This window comes from Callorhinus ursinus, unplaced genomic scaffold (genome assembly GCF_003265705.2).
Source record: "Callorhinus ursinus isolate GAN/ISIS: 27379988/994484 unplaced genomic scaffold, GSC_fseal_2.0 scaffold14, whole genome shotgun sequence".
Classification (NCBI taxonomy): domain Eukaryota; kingdom Metazoa; phylum Chordata; class Mammalia; order Carnivora; family Otariidae; genus Callorhinus; species Callorhinus ursinus.
In genome coordinates this window covers 3,814,449-3,826,951 of record NW_027397076.1, presented here as the reverse complement: position 1 = coordinate 3,826,951, position 12,503 = coordinate 3,814,449, and positions in this window count along the sequence as shown.

Sequence of the window (12,503 nt, the reverse complement as noted above, 5' to 3'; positions counted from 1 at the left end):
TGGAACAGAATAGAGAGCCCAGAAATAAACCCATGCATGTACAGTAAATTAATTTATTACAAAAGATCCAAGAATATACAATGTGGAAAGGATAGTATCTTCAATAAATGGTGTTGGGAAAAACTGGACAGCCATACACGAAAGAATGAAACTGGATGACTATCTCACACCATACACAAAAATTAACTTGGATTAAAGACTTGAACATAAGACCTGAAGCCATAAAAACCCTAGGAGAAAACACAGGCAGTAAGCTCCTTGACCTAGGTCTTGGTTATGAGTCTTTTTTTTTCTTTAAATTTTTTATTTAAAAATTTTTTAATAAAAATAAATAATAAACTAATAATAATAATAATAAAATAATAAAATAAAAATATTTATTTATTTTCTTCTTTTTTTTCTTGACTTATATCGCATTATTTGTTTCAGAGGTACAGATCTGTGATTCCACAGTCTTGCACAATTCACAGCACTCTTGGTGATGAGTCTTAAAATTTGATTCCAAAAGCAAAAATAAACAAGAGAGACTACATAAAACTAAAAAGCTGCTGTATAGCCAAGGGGACTATCAACAGAATGAAAAGGCAACCTACTAAATGGAAGAAAATAATTGTAAATTGTATACTAATAAGGGGCTAATAGCCAAAATATATAAAGAATTCATATAACTCAATAGCAAAAACCCCAACCTAATTTAAAAATGGGCAGAAGATCTGAATAGGCATTTTATACAAAGAAGACATACAGATGGCCAAAAGGTACATGAAAAGATGCTCCACATCACTTATTACCAGGAAAATGCAATTCAAAACAATGGGATATCACCTTACACCTGTTAGTATGGCTATTATTAAGAAAACAAGAAGTAACAACTGTTGGCGTGGATGTGGAGAAAAGGGAACCCTTGTGTACTGATGGTGGGAATATAAATTGGTATAACCAATATGGAAAACAGTATTGTTTTCAAAAAATTAAAAATAGAACAACTATGTGATTTAGCATTTCTACTTCTAGGTATTTATCCAAAGAAAATGAAGACACTAATTTGAAAAGATATATGCACCCTTATGTTCATGGTACCATTGTTTATAATAACCAAGATGTATGTTACAACAAACTAACTGCCCAGAGATGGATGAATGGACAAGGAAATTGCGATATATATATACAACGGAATATTATTCAGCCACAAAAAGGAATGAAATCTTGCCATTTGTGACAACATGGATAGACCTGGAGGGCATTATGCTAAGTGAAATAAGTCAGAGAAGAACAAAACCATATGATTTCTCTTACATGTGGAATCTAAAAAACAAAACAAAACACCAAGCTCATAAAAACAGATTGGTGGTTACCAGAGGTGGGGCGTAGGAAATGGGAGAAATGAGTGAATCTTTTTTTTTTAAGTCTACACTGAATACATTTAAAAAATAATTCTAAGCCTGTAATATTTGACCAACAGTAAAACCCTCATTGAAATTCTGTGGTCTCAAGGGCCTTTGGGGATGTTCCTAGGCTGCTCGATGTAACAGATATTTGTTGGGTACCTACTAGACCACTGTGCAGATGTGGTGGGGAAAGGCAGGAATTTGGTTTCATGCAGTTTAGACCCTGTAGCCCTATTAGGATGAAGACTAAGATCTTTTGGAAGTGTGTTCCTGGTTAGCCTAGGCATCTCCAACAGCTACATAGTATTGGCACATACCAGGAACTTCACAAATTCTTGCTTTCAATGAATGAACAAAGGAATGAATGAATGGCCTGGATTTGAATTTGTGTCCCCTGTGTAAAAGGGTATTTTCTTCTCTGAACTTCTATTTCCTAGTCTGTGAAATAGAAATGATAACCCTTACCCCAGATTGTGAGGATCTATTGATATAACAAAGGGTGATGCTTCTGTCAACTGGAAAATACTAAAAAAAAAAAAAAAAAAAAAAAAAAAAAAAGGAGGTGGGGGAGGGGAATCTCTGTGTTTTAAGACTCACCAACAATTTACTTTGCATAACTAGGAAACATATTTTTCGCTCCCCAAAGTGATGTTTCCATTTGAGAACTAGAAAATGTTTTCTGCCATATTTTCTAAGTTTACTTGATTAGCTCAAAGAGATATTGTGGAAATAACCCAAATTCAATGTGAAGTACAGACTGTTTTTCCCACCTCTTCTCCCAACCCCTCTTTCTTGGCAAACGAATAGGTTGTGCTCTTTGTTTTTTGTTTTTTGTTTTTTTACCTCATTTCCAGGTTTCCATATATGTCAATTGAAGGAGATAAATTGGATAAATTCTAAATTTTCTTCCTTTTAAAACAGATTGGAACAGGGACAGTTGTCCGGGAAGGACAACATAGCCCGCCCAATGTTGTGGAAAAACGGTGATATGCTGCCACCTGTTGGTGATGCATTGAATTATTTTTTGATTTTTTTTTTGTCAAAGCTGAAGTTTAGCATTTAAATATTATTAACTACAACCTAATGAATTTATACATATATTTACAGTAGAAACTCCCTGCAGTGCCAAGGGAAAGAGATACCTCCCCCAAGTATTAACAATAGTCGACTCTTAAGAAGCATCCTGTACAAAATGCTACATGTATTCTCCCATTTACCTCCTCATCGCCACCTACTTTGATTCTTTGATTATCCCCACTTTACAGATGAGGAAAGGGATGTCACTAGGTAATAGCTTGCCCCAGGTCACAGGGGTGGTAAGGAGCAGAGGCAGAACTCAAGCCCAGTCCTTTCTGATGGGGCCCAGGGGCCCAGCATTAACAGGTACCCATGCAGGTGTATTTTATAGTATTGATTTCCTTGCTTCTGCTTAGAAAAGTAGTTAACATCTTTGTAGAAATTTTTATAAATTACAAAGAAAATAAAAATAACTTGAAATCCTATGACTAAAATGAAATCAATGTTAACATGTTGTGTGTATCTACACAGTATTTTTTTTTAAGTTTATTTATTTAAAGTAACCTCTGCAACCAACCTGGGGCTTGAACTCATGACCCCAAGATCAAGAGTCACATGCTCTTCTGACTCAGCCAGCCAGGCATCCCTCTAGCCATTTTTTTTTTTTGAAGATTTTTATTTATTTATTTGACACAGCGAGAGACACAGCGAGAGAGGGAACACAAGCAGGGGCAGAGGGAGAGGGAGAAGCAGGCTTCCGGCCGAGCAGGGAGCCCGATGTGGGGCTCGATCCCAGGACTCTGGGATCATGATCTGAGCCGAAGGCAGACGCTTAACAATGGAGCCGTTCAGGCGCCCCTCTAGCCAGTATTTTTAATGCTTATATTGTGTATATATTTGTACTTTAATATATAATTATTGTCAAAAATCCCCTTCTCCTTTAAAAACTTCATTCAATCATCCAATTAAGTTTAGCAAATGCTTACTTTGTGCCAGGTGGAGATGCAATGGAGGAGATTAAAAAACAAAAACAAAAATATGACCCCCATCCTTGTGAAACTGACAGTCTTAAAAAAGTGGACAAATAATTACACTAAAATAAATACTCCAAAGTATTCTATTCGGAAACTTCCAGAACAGGTGACAAGGGAAGCCAGTCTACACTGGAGGCCACAGAAAGCTTTTTTGAAGAGAAGTTTAGAAAGATATGGACAATTCACGTACTTTTTGACCACCCTTCTCACTCCCTACCCCCGCCCCCACCACACATATATGCTCCCACAACCAACTTTCCAAGCAATTCTTGGCTTCCCGGACGGAAAACCTGGCCTCTCCATTTTCTCCCCACTGCTCAGGTAGGCACAGGGACAGACATGTAAGCCCCTCTCTAAGCAGATGAAACAGTGGGAATAAGATATTATTCTCTTACTCCAGGCACCCCCAATATTTACAAGTGATTTTTGGGGACCTCTCCTCTCTTGGCTTCAGAGAGAGGAAAGCTTCTCCCCACACAAATTCCCCATTTCCACTTCCACCATTGCAGGGATCTAGCCCCCATGGCTGGCGCCTCTATTTGGAGAGAGTTCAAGTCTACAGTTTGCAGCTGAGGTCTTAGTGTCAATGCCTGGGTGACAGGAAAAGGCCCACTTCACAATTATGCCACCGGTTCTCAATCCTAACTGCAGAGTAAAATCACCTGAGTTTTGGTCCTCAGCCTCAGAGATTGATTTAAGTGGTCTGGGGGCAGTGCCTGGGTCTCTGGGGTTTTTGTTATTGTTGTTTTAAGCTATCAGTGTGCAAAGTAAGTGGACAACTGTGTCATTTTTGGTATTTCTGTAACATTTAAAACTATTATCTGCTTCCTCCTCCCACGTCCTTAAAGCTTTTTCTTTCCCTGTTTTCTGAGGTGGTGTTGTTCTAATGGACACATCCCTGACCACTCCACATCTTCCTACTTTGATGGCTCCTTTCTCCTTTTGGCCTCCAAATGTAGGTGTTCCTCTGGTTTTTTTCTTCACCTTCTCTACTGTTACACTTGTTTCTTTGGCATCACATAAACTTCCAGAGCTTCAGCTGTCTCTCTTCAGTTCTTTTTTTTTTTTTTTTAAAGATTATTTTTTTGTCAGAGAGAGAGCACAAGCAGGGGGAGCGGCAGGCAGAGCAGGTAGAGGGAGAAGCAGGCTCTCTGCCAAGCGAGGAGCCCGATGTGGGACTCAATCCCAGAACCCTGGGATCATGAGCTGAGCTGAAGGCAGACGCTTAACTGACTGAGCCACCCAGGCATCCCTGTCTCTCTTCAGTTCTAATCTCTTCCCCTAAACCCAGACTCACATTATATTTTCCTCCTAGACATTGATACTTAGAAATCTGATAAGACCTATGGAATCATTACTCCTTTAAATGTCCTTGCCACATTTCAGCTTCCCAACACTGATACAATAAATGACCACAAATTTTTGTCCCAAACAGTATACAATTTGTTATCTTACAGTGCTACAGGTCAGGAGTCTAAAACCAATATTACTGAGTTAAAATTAAGATATATCAGCACAGCTGCATTCCTTGCAGAGGCTTTAGGAGAGAATTCGTTTCTTCCCTTGTCCAGTTCTTAGAGCCTGTTGCATTCCTTAGCTTTGGGCTCCCTTCCACCAAAAGCCAGCAACAACCTGTTGAATCATCTGCCTCCCTCTCCCCCATTTAAGGATCCTTGTGATTACATTGGTCCCACCCATGTAATCCAGGATAACCTCCCTAATTTAAGGTCAGCTGACTAGTACCTCAACTGCTGAAACTGCAGTTTCATCTGCAACTTTAACTCCCCCGGTCATGTAACATAACACATTCACAGTTTCTGGGGATTCGGATGTGAACATCTTTGGAGGTCATTGTTTTGCCTGCCATAGTCATCTCTCCACTCCTTCCTGGCATCAATGTTTTCATTCATTTTTTTTAGGGGGGCGGGACAGGGGGAGAGGGAAAGAGAATCTTAAGCAGGCTCCACACCCAGTGTGGAGCCCAATGCGAGACTCAGTCCCACAACCCTGAGATCATGACCTGAGCCAAAATCAAGAGTCAAACGTTTAACCAACTGAGCCACACAGGCACTCCCATTGCTTTCATTCTAATGCAGTCCTTCACTTTTTCTCATCTAAATTATTATTTTTTTAAATTAACATATAATGTATGATTTGTTTCAGGGGTACAGGTCTGTGATTCATCAGTCTTACACAATTCACAGTGCTCACCATAGCACATACCCTCCCCAATGTCCATCACCCTGCCACCCCATCCTTCCCACCTCCCACCACTCCAGCAACCCTCAGTTTGTTTCCTGAGATTAAGAGTCTCTTATAGTTTGTCTCCCTCTCTGGTTTCATCTTGTTTCATTTTCCCCTCCCTTCCCCTATGATCCTCTGTCTTGTTTCTCAAATTCCTCATATCAGTGAGATCATATGATACTTGTCTTTCTCTAATTGACTTATTTCACTTAGAATAATACACTCTAGTTCTATCCATGTCATTGCAAATGGCAAGATTTCATTTTTTGATGGCTGTATAATATTCCATTGTGTGTGTGTGTGTGTGTGTGTGTGTGTGTGTGTGTGTGTGTGTATATATATATATATACACACACTACATCTTCTTTATCCATTCCTCTGTTGATGGACATCTAGGCTCTTTCCATAGTTTGGCTATTGTGGACATTGCTGCTATAAACATTGGGGTGCAGGTGCCCCTTCAGATCACCACATTTGTATCCTTGGGGTAAACACCCAGTAGTGCAATTGCTGGGTTGTACGGTATCTCTATTTTCAACTTTTTGAGGAACCTCCATACTGTTTTCCAGAGTGGCTATACCAGCTTGCATTTCCACCAACAGTGTAGGAGGGTTCCCCTTTCTCTGCATCCTTGCCAACATCTGTCGTTTCCTGACTTACTAATTTTAGCCATTCTGACTGGTGTGAGGTGGTATCTCACTGAGGTTTTGGTTTGTATTTCCCTGATGCCGAGTGATGTTGAGCACTTTTTCATGTGTCTGTTGGCCATTTGGATGTCTTCTCTGCAGAAATGTCTGTTCATGTCGTCTGCCCATTTCTTGATTGGATTATTCTCTGGGTGTTGATTTTGAGAAATTCTTTATAGATTTTGGACACTAGCCCTTTATCTGATATGTCATTTGCAAATATTTTCTCCCATTCTGTCGGTTTTCTTTTGGTTTTGTTGACTGTTTCCTTTGCTGTGTAAAAGGTTTTTATCTTGGTGAGGTCCCAGTAGTTCATTTTTGCCCTTGCTTCCCTTGCCTGTGGCAATGTATCTAGGAAGAAGAAGAAGTTGCTGTGGTTGAGGTCAAAGAGGTTGCTGCCTGTGTTCTCCTTTAGGATTTTGATGGATTTCTGTCTTACATTTAGGTCTTTCATCTATTTTGAGTCTATTTTTGTGTGTGGTGTAAGGAAATGGTCCAGTTTCATTCTTCTGCATGTGGTTGTCCAATTTTCCCAGCACCATCTGTTGAAGAGACTGTCTTTTTTCCATTGGACATTCTTTCCTGCTGCTTTGTCGAAGATGAGTTGACCATAGAGTTGAGGGTCCATTTCTGGGCTCTCTATTCTGTTCCATTGATCTATGTGTCTGTTTTTGTGCCAGTACTGTACTGTCTTGATGATTACAGCTTTGTAATAGAGCCTTGAAGTCTGGAATTGTGATGCCACCAGCTTTGCTTTTCTTTTTCAACATTCCTCTGGCTATTCAGGGTCTTTTCTGGTTCCATACAAATTTTAGGATTATTTGTTCCATTTCTTTGAAAAAAGTTGGTGGTATTTTGATAGGGATTGCATTGAATGTGTAGATTACTCTAGATAGCATAGCCATTTTCACAAAATTTGTTCTCCCAGTCCATGAGCATGGAACGTTTTTCCATTTCTTTGTGTCTTCCTCAATTTCTTTCATGAGTATTTTATAGTTTTCTGAGTACAGATTCTTTGCCTCTTTGGTTAGATTTATTCCCAGGTATCTTATGGTTTTGGGTGCAATTGTAAATGGGATCGACTCCTTAATTTCTCTTTCTTCTGTCTTGTTGTTGGTGTATAGATATGCAACTGATTCTCATCTAAATTATTGATATTAGCTTCCTAAATGGTCTCTCATAAAGTTTATCCTCACTTTATCTAATAGTGGGCTATAAAATCAGTCTTCCCAAGGACAGTTCAAACAATACTATTACCTTGCTCAAAAACATTCAGCATATCTCTAGAGAATTGATTCACTGATATTTTGTAAAACAATTAACATTTGCTAATACCTTCCCTTTGTTTTCTTCTTCAATTTCAACTTCTTCCCTTTCTTTCCAGGGATAGCCTCACCAAGAATTTTGTGTGATCTTTTGGGTGCATGAATTTCTATATTTCCCATATAAATACATAAATACAGCAATATATAGAATGTTTTGGATACGTTTAAGATTTTTTACATAAATGATATCCCATTGTTTGTATCTTTTTGCAAGTTGCTTTCTTCAACTTGCTTTTGAAGTCTCCACTTGTTCATATGTACAGATCTAGTTAATTATTTTAACTGCTATGTAGATTCAATTGGGTAAATATGCTACATTTTAGTTTTTGAATTCTTTTTTTTTTAAGATTTTATTTATTTATTTGACAGCACAGAGGGAGAGTGAGAAGCAGACTCCCTGCTGAGCAGAGAGCCAATTGCGGGGCTCAATCCCAGGACCCTGAGATCATGACCTGAGTCAAAAGCAGATGCTTAACAGAATGCACCATCCAGGTGCCCTGAGTTTTTAATTCTTTTAAATGGATAATTCAGTTGCATGGTTCAGAAGTGAAAATTATACCAAATGGTACACACTGAGGTCTTGTTCTGCCTTTCCTCCTGTCTACCCACTTTGACCCCATCACTTACGAGTTTCTTTTATATCATTCTAGCATTTCATTATGAAAATACAAGTGTATGTTCCTATTTTCAACTCCTTTGTTTTATAAAAGATACTACAATATATTCACCCTTCTGCATTTTGCTTTTCACATAACAGATTATTCTGGAATCACTATGAAGCTGGGGGTCTTCAGTTCTATGGGAGGTGCAGGAACCCAAGCTCCTTCAGATATAAGCCTCAGGGGCAGCAAGACCTTAACAGGAATGGTTGTGTACCCACCTTAAGAGCCTCGGCAATGAGGGGCGCCTGGGTGTCTTAGCTGGGTGGGTGGCTTAGTTGGTTGGGCATTTGCCTTCGGTTCAGGTCATGATCCCAGGGTCCTGGGATCGAGTCCCACACTGGGCTCCCTGCTCAGCAGGAAGCCTGCCTCTCCCTCTGCCTGCCACTCCCCCTGCTTGTGCTCACTCTCTCTCTGACAAATAAATAAAATCTTTAAAAAAAAAAAGCCTCGGCAATGGTCCATATGGATGATCTTGTCATGGTGAAAGATGAGCTACCTATTTTCAAATGGAACAATGGCAATGGTAGACCCCACCGAGCAAGGACCTTCCACATTTCCCTGGACTGTTGATTTGAGAAACATTGTCCATGAGCGAGGAAAAGGACACAGAACAGCAAGCAAAGTTCACATGTAGAAATCAGCCATGTCCACACCTACTGTTAGATGAAAGTAGCACTGACAAGAGTCCTCCAAAGATCACCCCCTGAACACAAAAATAACACCCAGAAGATTGTTTATGTCAAAGACCAGAACCGCTACCAGAAAGATGTCTCCACCAATCAACCAATTTAGCCAACAAAGAATCCAAATCATGTTTGAGAACAGGAGAACAGTATCTATGGTCTTATGATGAATGATCAGGAAATATTTAATTCTGAGTCAATGAATTGGTGACATCCAATTTTGCCTCTTAGATAAAATGACTGAAGAAAATTTAGTATATTCATGCTTCTGTGAATATCATCTAAAAGCATGTACTGTTAACAACAAAACAAAAAGAGGCCCAGCTATATGAATAATATAAAAACTCCTCCAACCACCCTGCCCTAGGCATGTGGGGTGGAGGACCACCCTGCCCTAGGCATGTGGGGTGGGTGTCTATATGATAATCGCCTGCGAACAACAAAGAATAACCAGACCCTAAAAAGTAAGTAAGCCTTTGAAGGTGTTATCAATAGAGATGTTAAAAGGATTTAAGTTCCCTGGTTAGTTTTCAATAAAAGACCAACCCTAAAGGCCCCCACTGGCAACCCTGTCAGGACCCCTCTCACTGTTGAGAGCTTTTTCTGTATCTTCACTTAATAAACTTCTATTGCTTTACTAAAAATAAAATAAAATAAAATAAAATAAAATAAAATAAAATAAAATAAAATAAAATAAAATAAAATAAAATAAAAACTCCTCCACTGAACACATCAGCTTGTTAGAGCTTTATGATTTCTGGCTATCTTGTTCTTTAGCTTAACTATAAATCAGTGGTCTTCTAACTTTTCTCCTTCTTTCTTTATGTTAGCTTGTAGCTGCAAATTTGATGTAGTATACTAATCAAGAACTCTAAAGAAAGTTTAAATCCTATATAACTAACTCTGTAAGTCTAAAGCCAACATTAAATCTAATAAAACAAAAACAATTAAAAAAAAAAACCCTAGTGGTACATCTTAGAAATCTTTCCAAACAAGTTCATTTGCTCATTCTTTTTTATTTTTTTAACAACTTCTTAGTATTCCATTGTGTGGGATGTACCATAGTTTAATTATTTCCCTATTGAAATAATGTTGTAATGAATAACCTTGTACATTCATCATTCCATACATTTGCAAGTGGATCTTAAGGATAAATTCCCAAAACTGGTATTGCTGATTTGTGTTAGATATTGCCAAATTGCCCTTTAGAAGAGTTTATCTTTTGACATTCTATCAGTAGAGGGCAAGACAGTATATATTTCCACAAACCTCTCTAAGAGAAGGTATTGTTGAACAATTGGATCTTTGCTAGTCTGATAGAGCAGAAAGTATCTTAGTATAGTTTACATTTGCATTTCTCTTAGTATGAATGAGGAGTGAAGGTCAACATTGTTTCATGTATAAGAGGCATTTTTGTCTTCTTCCTTCCTTGTGTCTTTCTTTTGGAACTCTGTTCTTATATTTTGCCCATTTTTTCCTATTCCTATTGTGTTGATGTTTCATTTCATCTTAATTTCTAGCAGCTCTTTACATAGTGAGTTGATAAGTAGAGTGATTAACTCCTTCTGTCTATAATATGGATTGCAAATATTTTTCCCAGTTTACTATTTATCCTTGACTATGGTTTCTTTTACTTGAAGAGGTTTTAGATTTTTATATAGCCATATTTATCAAATTTTAAATGGCATCTGAATTTTGAGTCACAGAAAAACCTTCTTAAATCCAAGGTGATAAAAAATCTCATTTTCCTCTAGTACTTTTGTGAAGAAAGGATCCATTTCCCCCCCCAATGATCACCCAGTTGTCATAACACTATTTACTTTACTAAAGCATTTTTACTCCACAAAATGGAGATGCCAACTCTATCATACAGAAAACTCCCATACATATTTGGATCTTCTGAATTTTCCATTATTTTCCATTGGTTTGTTGTCCATTAATGCACACACTGTTTTCATCACTGATACCTCATAGCATGTGTAATATTTGGTAGGATTAATTTCTTCTCATTGTTTTATTTTTCAGAGTTTTATTGGCAACTATTGCTTATTTTTTATATTAACTTCAGATTTAACTTGCCTAGATTTTTAAAAATGGTTGCTATTTTTATTGGAATCAGGTTAAATGAAAATATGAAGTTATAATCTGTTTACTATTCAAATTATCCTATCTTTACCAGTGAGAATCATTTTAAGTTGGCTTCAAGTTTTTTTTAATTAAATAAAATGGTTATAAAAAATTAAAAATCCCTTTATGTACACATCATCCAGGTTTAACTATTATTAACTAAAGGCCAGTCTTGTATCATCTATACTCATCTTTACTCCCCCACCCACAGATTACTTTTAGGCAAATACCAAGACATTATATATATTATTTAATTCATAAAATATTACAGTAGGTACTAAATTATAAGGACTCTTTTTTCCCAGCTTTGAGATATAATTATCATATAACATTGTATAAGTTTAAAGGTGTACAATGTGATGATTTGATACACATATATATGAGAAATGATTAAGAACTTTATTTTTATTTATTTTAAAGATTTTATTTATGTATTAGAGAGAGAGAGCATGAGCAGGGGTAGGGGCAAAGGGAGAGGGGCAGAGGGATAGAGAGAAGCAGACTCCCTGCTGAGCAGGGAGCCCGCCATGGCATGAGGGGCTCAATCCCAGGACCCTGAGATCATGAACTGAGCCGAAGCCAGATGCTTAACCAACTGAGCCGCCCAGGCACCCCAAGGACTTCTTTTTTTTTTTTTTTTTTTAATTTTTTTTTATTGTTATGTTAATCACCATATATTACACCATTAGTTTTTGATGCAGTGTTCCATGATTCATTGTTTGTTCATAACACCCAGTGCACCATGCAAAACGTGCCCTCCTCAATACCCATCACCAGGATAACCCATCCCCCCACCCCCTTACCCTCTAGAACCCTCAGTTTGTTTTTCAGAGTCCATCATCTCTCATGGTTCGTCTCCCCCTCTGACATACTCCCCTTTTCTTCCTCTCCTGTTATCTTCTTCTTTTCCTTTTTTCTTAAAATATTTTGCATTATTTGTTTCAGAAGTACAGATCTGTGATTCAACAGTCTTGCAACATTTCACAGCGCTCACCATAGCACATACCCTCCCCAATGTCTATCACCCAGCCATCCCATCCCTCCCACCCCCAACCACTCCAGTAACACTCAGTTTGTTTCCTGAGATTAAGAATTCCTCATATCAGTGAGGTCATGTGATACATGTCTTTCTCTGATTGACTTATTTCACTCAGCATAACACCCTCCAGTTCCATCCACGTCGTTGCAAATGGCAAGATCTCATTCCTTTTGATGGCTGCATAATATTCCATTGTGTATATATACCACATCTTCTTTATCCATTCATCTGTCGATGGGCATCTTGGCTCTTTCCACAGTTTGGCTATTGTGGACATTGCTGCTATAAACATAGGGGT